The sequence below is a fragment of the Panulirus ornatus genome, chromosome 12 (assembly GCF_036320965.1).
Source record: "Panulirus ornatus isolate Po-2019 chromosome 12, ASM3632096v1, whole genome shotgun sequence".
NCBI classification, from domain to species: domain Eukaryota; kingdom Metazoa; phylum Arthropoda; class Malacostraca; order Decapoda; family Palinuridae; genus Panulirus; species Panulirus ornatus.
This window is the reverse complement of record NC_092235.1, coordinates 56,343,772-56,356,118: the sequence shown is the minus strand read 5'-3', so window position 1 is coordinate 56,356,118 and position 12,347 is coordinate 56,343,772. Positions and strand designations below refer to the sequence as shown.

Genomic DNA, 12,347 nt, shown 5'->3' with positions numbered 1-12,347 from the left:
TGTGTCACTGGAGAAGTCCTGATTTATAGGGACACTTTGATGTGTGTGTGACTAGGGAAATGACTGAAATTGATGGTATTTTCTGTGGGTTTAGGTGCTGGAGGTAGGTCAAATGGTTCCAATGACTGACAGTGATTGAGAGTAGAAAATCCAAGAGGTTATGTTAACAGGACATGTCAGTCCATCCTCCTCCCAACAAACTCACAAGGACATCACATCTTGGCACTGCAGACCAGGGGCTATGTTGATTGCTGATGTTAAATAAAGTGCGTAAGACAAGGGAGCAAATGGGAACTTCAGTGAATTGGGCTAATGGGGAGGTGATAACAAGTAGTGGTGATGTGAGAAGGAGATGGAGTGAGTATTTTGAAGGTTTGTTGAATGTGTTTGATGATAGAGTGGCAGATATAGGGTGTTTTGGTTGGGGTGGTGTGCAAAGTGAGAGGGTTAGGGAAAATGATTTGGTAAACAGAGAAGAGGTAGTAAAAGCTTTGCGGAAGATGAAAGCCGGCAAGGCAGCAGGTTTGGATGGTACTGCAGTGGAATTTATCAAAAAAGGGGGTGACTGTTTTGTTGACTGGTTGGTAAGGTTATTTAATGTATGTATGACTCATGGTGAGGTGCCTGAGGATTGGCGGAATGCTTGCATAGTGCCATTGTACAAAGGCAAAGGGGATAACAGTGAGTGCTCAAATTACAGAGGTATAAGTTTGTTGAGTATTCCTGGTAAATTATATGGGAGGTTATTGATTGAGAGGGTGAAGGCATGTACAGAGCATCAGATTGGGGAAGAGCATTGTGGTTTCAGAAGTGGTAGAGGATGTGTGGATCAGGTGTTTGCGTTGAAGAATGTATGTGAGAAATACTTAGAAAAGCAAATGGATTTGTATGTAGCATTTATGGATCTGGAGAAGGCATATGATAGAGTTGACAGAGATGCTCTGTGGAAGGTGTTAAGAATATATGGTGTGGGAGGCAAGTTGTTAGAAGCAGTGAAAAGTTTTTATCGAGGATGTAAGGCATGTGTACGTGTAGGAAGAGAGGAAAGTGATTGGTTCTCAGTGAATGTAGGTTTGTAGCAGGGGTGTGTGATGTCTTCATGGTTGTTTAATTTGTTTATGGATGGGGTTGTTAGGGAGGTAAATGCAAGAGTTTTGGAAAGAGGGGCAAGTATGCAGTCTGTTGTGGATGAGAGAGCTTGGGAAGTGAGTCAGTTGTTATTCACTGATGATACAGCGCTGGTGGCTGATTTATGTGAGAAACTGCAGAAGCTGGTGACTGAGTTTGGTAAAGTGTGTGAAAGAAGAAAGTTGAGAGTAAATGTGAATAAGAGCAAGGTTATTAGTACAGTAGGGTTGAGGGTCAAGTCAATTGGGAGGTAAATTTGAATGGAGAAAAACTTTAGGAAGTGAAGTGTTTTAGATATCTGGGAGTGGATCTGGCAGTGGATGGAACCATGGAAGCGGAAGTGAATCATAGGGTGGGGGAGGGGGCAAAAATTCTGGGAGCCTTGAAGAATGTTTGGAAGTTGAGAACATTATCTCGGAAAGCAAAAATGGGTATGTTTGAAGGAATAGTGGTTCCAACAATGTTGTATGGTTGCTGGGCGTGGGCTATGAATAGAGTTGTGTGCAGGAGGGTGGATGTGCTGGAAATGAGATGTTTGAGGACAATATGTGGTGTGAGGTGGTTTGATCGAGTAAGTAATGTAAAGGTGAGAGAGATGTGTGGAAATAAAAAGAGTGTGGTAGAGAGAGCAGAAGAGGGTGTTTTGAAATGGTTTGGGCACATGAAGAGAATGAGTGAGGAAAGATTGACCAAGAGGATATATGTGTCAGAGGTGGAGGGAACGAGGAGAAGTGGGAGACCAAATTGGAGGTGGAAAGATGGAGTGAAAAAGATTTTGAGTGATCAAGGCCAAAACATGCAGGAGGGTGAAAGGCATGCAAGGAATAGAGTGAACTGGGAACGATGTGGTATACCGGGGTCGATGTGCTGTCAATGGATTGAACCAGGGCATGTGAAGCGTCTGGGGTAAACCATGGAAAGTTCTGTGGGGCCTGGATGTGGAAAGGGAGCTGTGGTTTCGGTGCATTATTACATGACAGCTAGAGACTGAGTGTGAATGAATGTGGCCTTTGTTGTCTTTTCCTAGCGCTACCTCGCACACATGAGGGGGGAGGGGGTTGTTATAACATGTGTGGCGAGGTGGCAATGGGAATAAATAAAGGCAGACAGTATGAATTATGTACATGTGTATTCATGTATATGTCTGTGTGTGTATATATATGTATACATTGAGATGTATAGGTACGTATATTTGCGTGTGTGGACATGTATGTATATACATGTATGTATATACATGTGTATGAGGGTGGGTTGGGCCATTCTTTCGTCTCTTTCCTTGCGCTACCTCGCTAACGCGGGAGACAGCGACAAAGCAAAATAATAATAATAATATTTATATTTCAGCAAATGTGTAGGGTTTACATTAGGAACACGTATTCTTAGGTCTCTGCCAATGTTATTAACCATATCTTATTATTAGCTGTCACTTTAAGTATGTATCACAGAGCACTTTGCTCATTGCATTACCAACGTTCTTACCACAACCCTCCCTTTAAATGTGTATTTAGGTTTAATTTGTTTGTATCCGCATTTTTAATCACCACTATTGTTTCCACAATATACATCTTGCCCTTGACAAATGAATTGTATCCACATATTAGCCTAAACAACTTCAAGATCAGCAGATGTCTGCAAAGACGAACATGTCTACTGCTTGCCGTTCCCTATGCTGTAATCGCCTAATGGCTACTTGCCTACCTTCTACACTCTTCCCACACATCAGAACCACTCCCATTAATCCCAGACATTCAATATATTTTCAATTATCAGATACTGATAAGATATAGGTTATGGTTCATTGAGAGAGAGAGAGAGAGAGAGAGAGAGAGAGAGAGAGAGAGAGAGAGAGAGAGAGAGAGAGAGAGAGAGAGAGAGAGAACCCCTAATAATATGACTATCCCCCTTAAGCATCAATGACCTGTAACCTGTCAGTCATTGTTGACACCACGTTGTATATGGTTGCATGATGTCAGCAAATGATACCTGCTCTATGGATAGGGCTGCTGTCCTAAAACAAAATGAAAGAAAAAGCACAAAAATACATTATACTTTTATACTGTTATCCTATACATTATGTTGTATCAGGCAGTCACTGCCAGAGGGTTGTAAGTGACAAATATCAGCATCAGAGATGAATGTAAGTTACAGGCAAGAGATGCTTAAGGGATTGGAAATTTTGAATACACGTTTCAAATGCCAATATAGTTCAATGCAGGGTTCATAAGTTTACTCTCGATATTAATGAAATCTTATGACTGATGCTTCCCCTACATTTATAGCTGACATTGAACTTTAGGATAATAGTAATTCCGGTAAGGTTAATAATTGCAGAGGGAATGTTCCATCTAAAGTAAAACAATTTGTGTAAAAACAGTGACCGTAGTGGAAATTGTATTCAGATCCCATGAGATGTGGGATGGACAACAATATAATTGATGGATGGTTGCAATTATTGATTACCATATTGCTAGCCATAGATGACAGGAGAATAGTGGTATATGATAACATGTGGGGACATTTTATGTGTAATTGGTGAGGACTGTGGTGGAATATATCATAGATTTACGGGATTGATAGTGATGGGCATGTTTGAACAACTATGATGACATAATGGAGGATAACGCTGACAGGGGTTGGGATGAGAAAGAAAGGGCATATGGGAATGTTTGGTTATTCAGGGGCGTAGTGTTATTCAAGCTGCGATCTTTCACCTGCATAAATACTATCCTTTCTGGGTAGGGTAGAGCCATGGTACAAACCAAGGGTAGCATCACTTCTTCCAGTATCTCAAGATACTTCTCTGCAGTAAGGCACCTTTCAGTATTGGCCAGTTCCCAAATCCCATATAAATGAAGCCATCCCTAGATGCTGCAGGTGACGTGACCACTTCTGGCAACTTCGGAGATATTCTTTGTAGCATATCTTGTTCCACTTGTCCACCAGCAATGCTACCTCCTATGTGTGCTGGATGAAAAGGTTTTCTCATCAAAGGATATAACATGTCCCCAAAACTGCATATCCCCGTGCACGTAGTGCTGTGTGAAGCGTTGCCATGCAGTGTCGTTCAGTTTTTCTTTCTTGGTGGGATTCCTATGATGCATGCCAGCTTTGTGAAGTCAGTTTTGCCTTGTATGACAAACTTGAAGTTGCAGGTCATCCCGGAGAGCTACAGCATTGGTCTTGGGATCCTCTATTACTGCTACAAGGATACACTGATCTTTCTTAGGGTGCACCTGACCTCGACAATTTTGTAACTTCCCTCCTCAAGCCATCTCCTCCACCAGTTGTAAACAATACTCTGTGAAATGCAAAGTTCCAGTGCTGCTTGGGGAGGACTGACCGCCTTCCGTCATGCTGATAATTCTACCTCAGAGAGTTAGTTTATCGTGAAGGCGGTCCATTTCCAATGATGACAAACTCGCTACTGCTGTTGAATGTAAGAACTGGTGCCATACCATGGAGGTAAACCTTGTTCATACCTTGGTTTCCAAGTTCATACGAACAACAGTGTTCCAACCATTATTTGAAGCCAAAACGTTGAATGATGATATGGAAGGGAGAGTTGGTGTGAGTGGGTCAGGGCGTAAAAATGCGTTTGCGTATTACGATAAGCGTGAGTAGGGAAGTGAATACTGAGTGACAAGTTCGCTGCTGTAGCCTATAATACAAATGAGTACCGTAGATACCGTAGTGACTAGTATGGTGATAATAATGTTATTAAGCACTTTACTATTTCACAATCCTCTCTGCTTTGTTCCCATTTTTAATCTTTCCCTCACAACCCTTCAATCCTTATTCATTTCAGAACATCATACTAAATCCTCCATCCTTTGGTCTCTCACCCCCACTTGTGCCTATAACCAGCACTGAACGTAATCTGGAATTATTTGTGTTATATTTACTCTTTATAATTAAGCGTTCAATAATGTCATACATCTAAAAAAAAAAAAATGACACTGAACTGGTTAGTGTTAAAAGGACTCTGTTCTTTCACAAGTATTTAAACTTACTTTTTGCCACCCAACAATGAACGCCAATTGTGATGGACTAGCCTATGTATGATTTTACCACACACACACAATGGACATTTTATATTTAAATTCTGATCCATGAGTTTTATTTCATCCTCATATCTTACTACTTCTATGTGTATGACAAATGATTTTTACACAGCCGTAAGCCTACTGATTATAAACCTTACATACACATTATCTCATACAATGCAAAGTTACCATATCACCTTATCTTTACAACCCATCAATCCTACTGGACTCTATGTGAACATATTCGGCAGGCTATACATACATTTGGACATAGAAAACTGGATGTTTTGGCTTTGATAAAAAAAGAATAGTTGAAGGGTAAGGGGGCAAAGTGATATGGGAATATGCAAGAGAATGTCTGGAGTTAATAAAGAGGACAAGAAAGAAAAATGAGGTGGTTCTTCTAATAAAGTGAGGGAAAATAAGTTAAGGCTGATATAGGTTAATATGAAGACAGTCTCAGAGTGGTAAGTGATTGTTGGGCATAAGCATCAGAAAGTTAAGAGGAGTGAAGAAAGTGATGATGCAAGAAATTTTAATCATATCACTCGGAAATCTGAAAGCAAGGGTAAATGATGTGGCTCCTGTGTATATAATTTTGTGACATGGAGTCCCTGGTTTAAATGAAAATGGATAAAAGTTTGACCTGTGTACTAGAGAATGATGCCTAGAAATATATGCCTTAAGGAATGTTACATTCATAAGTATATATGGAGGGTAAGTAGTTATGTGCTAACTGCCAGATGTGAATAATCTGAATGGGATAGTGGTTGGGATGTGTAATAATATCTTGTGGAGACAAAAGTGAAAGATGGTGTTTGGTTAGGAATGAAGGGTGAAGTGACTTCATGGTGTGAGCTGTGGTGAAAACAGAAAGCTTGGAAAAGTGGTCTTTGTGTAGAAATATCAGGAGGCTGAGACTGACACAGGGTGAGAATTAATGAGACTAAGGGAGTGAAAAGAATTTAGGAAGTTAAGTCAATGAGGTGGTTATGAAAAATGGTAGTGAGTAGGCAACTGCAGTTAAATCTCTGCTTTTAGTAACTTTTCATTTACCTGATACATCTACAGCACCTTTCATAATGCAACTCTGTCTATGTATCTATATCTTTGACTTCTGTTACCACAGCAAAAGAGTCTCCACTTATCCCTGTCCTTACATGCCTCCCTTGCATAAACTATTCTATGCATTCTTCAAACATTTCTCTCCCTCTTGTATTCTTCCACTATATTTCCCCATATCAAAGGTGGTTCCCCCCCCCCCCCTCACACTAACCCTTTTAATTGTACTATTATATACTCTCCTTGTAAATTCCTCATCTAGCATTCTTTCCTCATGACCAAACCACCTCAAAGTATTACATTTCACCCACTCTACCACTCCATAATTATTTTCTTTGCATTCCCTGCCATACCAAATCTCTCATACACCCTCTTATTTCTTTCTTCATTCCATCTAGGAGTACCACATGCTCCTCTTGAATAGTTCATTTCTAGAGCCTGGATCCTTGACCCAGATCTGTGACTCATTCCATGTCCATATTTTGGTGGCATAGGTAAAGATTGGGAGGACCATGCTGTCCCTTAATCCTCTCCACTTCCACACTTATACTTCTACCCTTTATTATTCTACTATGGGACCCAATGACTCTTCTACCCCGTGCTGCTCTCTCCCTTATCTCCTTCCATAGTGCTAAACTTATCCAAAATAACTCCTAAGTACTTAAATTCTCTCTCCTCTTCCAGTTTTTTCCCCCCCATATCCAAAACAGTTTAGTACACTTTTTTGTTTCACTCTATATGGTTTTGCAAAATCTATATTTTTCACTGTTTCCTCTCAAACACCATTACTTTACTTTTAATTGCAATTGCTTACACTTATACACATTGTAAAACACACTTGCAACCTTCTGTAGCTCCTCTTCACTTTCAGCAAACAACACAGTATCATCTACATATAAGCTTGCCACCAGTCACCATACCTTGTGCCACACTTCATCTCAACACTCTATATCCCTAATTTGCTTTTATCTTTCTTATGCATTAAAAAGCCAAGGTGACATCATGCAGCCCTGCCTCACACCCACATGTATGCTGAGAGTTGCTCAACTCTCCATCCACTCGTACACCTGCATTTGCTCCTCTATGGTGGGCTTTCACACCATCCAACAGTTGGCTCCCTACCCCATATATCCTTAACACATCCCATTAAGCATTCTGCTTGACTTTGTCTCACACATTTTCCAGATCCATAAAAGCTGCATACAACCTCTTACGTTTTGCTAGATACTTTTCCAGAGTCATCTTCACCATAAAAATATGATTCACACATCCCCTGTCTTTCCTAAGACCCCCTTGTGCCTCACTTATTCTGCATTTAGTCACTTCCATCATTCTGTCAATCTTGGAAACACATTTCGTGATATACTTAACAGACGTATTCCTCAATAATTGCTGTATACATCCTTAGCACCTTTTCCTCTGAATACAGGAATAATAATAGCTTTCATTCAACCCTCACGCACAACCTTCTGTGTCTAAGCTAAACTTCCTAGATGCAACTACTATATCACATTTTCTCCTCAATACTTCAACATTTCATCTGTAATCCCATCCAACATCCACTCCAGATGCTTTTCTTACCTTCAACATTATTGCCCTTTTTACTTCCCTTTTTGCTTGAATCCTCTTCTTTCCATCCTCCATAGCCATGCATGTAACAAATGATTCCTAACCTTCCCCTAGATTCGTTAGCTCTTCAAAATACTCTTTCCATCTTCCTTTCACTCCCTGGTTTTGATTCAGCAACTCGCCTTCCTTACTTCTCACATTAACATTTCTTCTCTTATCTCTATCTCATTCCTTTTTCACCTTCCGCTACAATTTCACATTTTCCCTAAACTTTTCACCCGACTTACCTCTGAAATGTTCATCTGAAATCTTCATCTACTTTTTCTTTGCTTTCCTCTTTCAGTTTCTTATCATTCCAATTACACATCTCATATTCTTCCCTCCTCCTTTGCAAAACTTTCAATGATACATTTCTTTCAAGCAATCTACCTTATGCCTTTTTCTTCTCTTCCACAGCTTTTCTAATCTCTTCCATTTACCATGCCTTTCCCTTTTTATTGCTTTATCTCACGACCTTGTATGCAACAACTAAATATGCCACTTTTAAAAATCTTTCACTAAATATTCTAAAGAACTCTTTCACACATGACTGCATCTCTATATTTACAGCACTTCCATCTAAACTTCTGGTCACCCTCCTCTCACATTCCCCCTTACATTCTTTCTGATTTACTTCTCATTTGCCAACACTTTTACCCCTCTATTCTTCCCTTACACTATACCTCCACTTCTCTCTGATCTTCACCCCAACAAGGACTGCAAAATGGTGAGTCTTCAAAGATACCTCTAACAACTCAAGCATCTAGCACGGCTTTTCTCATTCTTTCATCCACTGCCTTACAGTCAATCAAAGCCTTTTGCTCTTCCCTTCCATCATTTCTCATCCATGTATACCTGTGGATTATCTTGTGTTGAAAAAGTTATTTGCAAGGAATAAATCCATCTTAGCATGGACGTCCAAAAGATAACTTCCATTCTCATTTACTAATGGCACTCACCTTTTACCAACTATCTTGCCAATTTTGTTGCATCCCACCTTTGCATTCATCACCCTTTATAACTGCCTTTCTCTCATTCTAAAGGCTGTTTATTTATACAGTCAGTCAAACTCCTCCAGAAATGCTTTATTTCATCCTTCCCATGCACAATCTCCTTATTCACAGGTGCATATACACATATTCATGCATACTTCACAATTACAATCCTTCACCAACACTGTTCTTGACCCATTCCATCCATGCTCTGTAATACCCTCCTATAATCTTGGCTATAGCAGAAATGCACATCCTTCTTTCCCTCTTTCCAGATAATTTTCTTGTATTCATTGATTTCCATTTTAAAACATACAGCCTGCCTAAGGGTATGGGTTTCCCCAATCCTCAACAAATCCAAACTATAATTTTTAAATTTCTTCAAAAGCTGCCTCCTTTTACTCTCACCAGTCATCCCATTTCCATTCAGCACTATCACCCTTAGTCACTCATCCCTTTTACTGCTTGGCATGACTGGTAGACTTGTGTTTTTCTTAGCCTTTTTGTGCCTCACCTTTGCCAGGCCACTGGCATTAGGCAACTCCAGTGCAGTGTTTCCCAGAGGCAGCAAAGCTCCCATATTGTCTGAAAAACTAAAAGTCTCATCACACCTCCAGTGTTTGTCTGAATTTGAAAACGAAAACTACAACTACTATTACCCTGATGGAGCTGGGCAATGTCTCCCTCTTCAGTGCCACCCCAAAAGGGCGTAATAATGAGGGCACCACACAAAAGTGTGGAGAGACTTCGATACTCTAGGAAACTACAGTCTCCCCTTGAGGTGCTGAAAGTCAAAACTTTCCAATTTTGAGCCTCCCATAGCAACAGCACCTCCTAACCTCATTGGTTATTATACTGCCACTGCGCAAATCTGCATAACTGTCAACCCTATCATATGCTTTCTTCATGTCCCTACATATACTTGTGCAAGGATTTCTGAAAATTACTCACATACATTCTTCAAAGTCAACACTTGCTTCATTCACCTTTTATCTCCTAAAACCTCATTCTTCCTCCCCAGTCAGCTGCTGTGCATGACACCAACCTCTCAATTACCACTCCTGCATACATCTAACCAGGTGTATTTAATAAAATTAGACCTTTATACATCAAATATTAATTTCTTTCCCCTCTTGCCTCTATCTGAGTTTCCCTATGTAAATTCATGTTAAGCAAGATTCTTTTTTTCACACCCCAACTGTTCTTCAAGAGCTTTACTCTATTACTGATGTTCATAAAACTCCATGCCCATCCTTACTTTCAATCACATTACACAAAATTATTTTGATGTTCTACTGAATGTGAACTTACTATTATCATTTAACCCCACAACTTCCTTGGGGTTTCTGCGCCTAAGGCTGCACTACAAACAGAAGCAGGAAAATGACAAGACTGCTGAAGTCGAATTGTACAAGTATAGGTACATCAATATTTTTATCTAATACTTTTGATTCTAGGCTCTTGGTTTGCAGTTTTGCAAATGATGATGCCTCATGATTCAAGCCCATGAAACTGCTCAATTAATATTAAGCTATATTTAGAGGTGGAATGTTATCACAGATGCACACATCTCAAACTTCAGAGCGCTAATATTTTACGATCACATAGGTTATTACTAAACTTGGTGAGACCATATTTCATCAATTCTCAGACTTTCAGAGATACAGCAATATCACTTTACTAAGGCACACCTCCGGTTACTAGCCCTGCAAAAGCATTATTTCAATGAAATATTGGAAAATGTATTTCACTGGCACTCAGCTGAGATGCTAAAAACAAACTTTACTTTTGGGTTACATGTCTATTGACATGTACCTCTAAATTCTGTATCCAATCTTTTTGTTAAATCTTGGTAAGTTTTCATGAGACTTTGCATGATTAGGGCATGTCTGAGGTCAGCACGCTATGCACTTGTACATAAAATATACAAAAAGGTTATCCAAACTGTAGTTTCTAAACTGGCTGTACTAAATCTTGTTGGATTTCAATCAAATTTCTGATATTGTTCTTTTTTTGGTAATATCAAGGGGCTGGAGATCCAGCATATCTTTCTTTACTAAGCACCTTCAGGCATGATGCACAACCACAGGTTTGATTTTTCAAAATTCCAACATAGCTCCAATCATTGTCTTTTCAAGGTGATGACAGATTACCATTTTCAAGACTGAATTATCTGCCTTCTATTTACTGTAGTTATACAACATTCTTTGCACCTACAGTGTTTAATGCAATATGACAATATTTCCCTTCTTAACTCGAACAACATTGGTATTAAAATGTGGTGGAGCTGATGATATCTGGGAGTCCAGCTACCTATATCAAATTGAAAGTCTGCTTTTGAAGTGTGACTGATTGCTTTTTCAGTGAGATCACAGAGATATGACACGCTCTGTGTATCTCATTCAAATTGGAATGATGTACTGAACGAATATACAATGGCACTTCTTAGCTATGCAACTAAATTCATAGGTCAAGCAAGGATCTATAAACCAAAAGTAACAGTAGCCAACTCACCACTTCATGTAGGCACAATTTAACACCAGCATGATGAGGGTCTTCTTAGTCTGGTATTCAGCTATGCTACTGCCAATGGACCTGAAGAGGAAAAGTTTGATATTAATATTTCATTACAGCTGGATGTGAAAAAGAAGTACAAAAGGAGGGACACATTCTCCACTGTACCAGTGCAGTAGAAAAGTAATCGTAATGGATTGATTCCGTATCTTACTTTCATTCCATTTTATGAGATACATCAAGTGCAATCTCTCAATTCACTATCACATGTCCTAAATTACAGTAGGCCAGGAAGGTGCTGTACAGGTACTGTAATCAATCTTTTCAACAGCAGTTTCACATGTATCGGGATTTTATTCACTTTTTTAGAGTACTGCTCACAGTCTTCTTTCTGATCACCAAAGTGGCTTTTGTAAAGTGAGATCCACTAGTGATATTCTTTTCTATCATACTAATATCTGGTTATGATTCCTAAAAAAAATTTGAGGAATCCTATGTAACTGCACTTGACATACCCAAAGCTTTTGACAACGTATGGCATCGGGTCTCATCTCTAAGCTCCCCTCTTTTGATTTCCCTCTCTCACTTTAATTCCTCTTATCCACCTTTCACTGTGGCAGATATATCTCCGTCATTGTTGATGGATCAGCCGCCTCCCTTTACTCCAACAGCGGCCTCCCTCAAAATTTTGTCCTCTCACCGATAGGTTTGCTCCTTTTTATTCACGATTTCCTATCTTCTTCAAATAAATGCATTCATATGCTGACGACAACACCGCATTCCTCAACATCCTTCAATGCTGCTTCTTCTATCACTTGATCTGCACCCAGTCTTTACTCAACTTCCTAAATAAATTCACGCTTGGGCAGGATATCTCAATAGGGTAGACTTAATCTGGTCAAGTTTAATGCCTCTAAGACACATTTTCTATCATAGAATCTCTCTAACAAAAATTCCTTACAACTTTCCGCCCTATTTTGATGGTTCTGTAATTCCACCT

At 39.6% G+C, this 12,347-nt stretch overlaps 1 protein-coding gene across 1 annotated transcript in view; it reads right to left on the bottom strand.

Moving 5' to 3' along the window:
* LOC139752072 (hydroxyacyl-coenzyme A dehydrogenase, mitochondrial-like) overlaps positions 1–11,428 on the bottom strand; it is a 98,308-nt gene extending 86,880 nt beyond the window's left edge. The window contains exon 1 of the mRNA XM_071667916.1: positions 11,348–11,428. The gene's annotated coding sequence lies outside the window, so the exon portion shown is untranslated. The remainder of the gene's footprint in view (positions 1–11,347) is intronic.
* Positions 11,429–12,347: the final 919 nt, after the last annotated feature.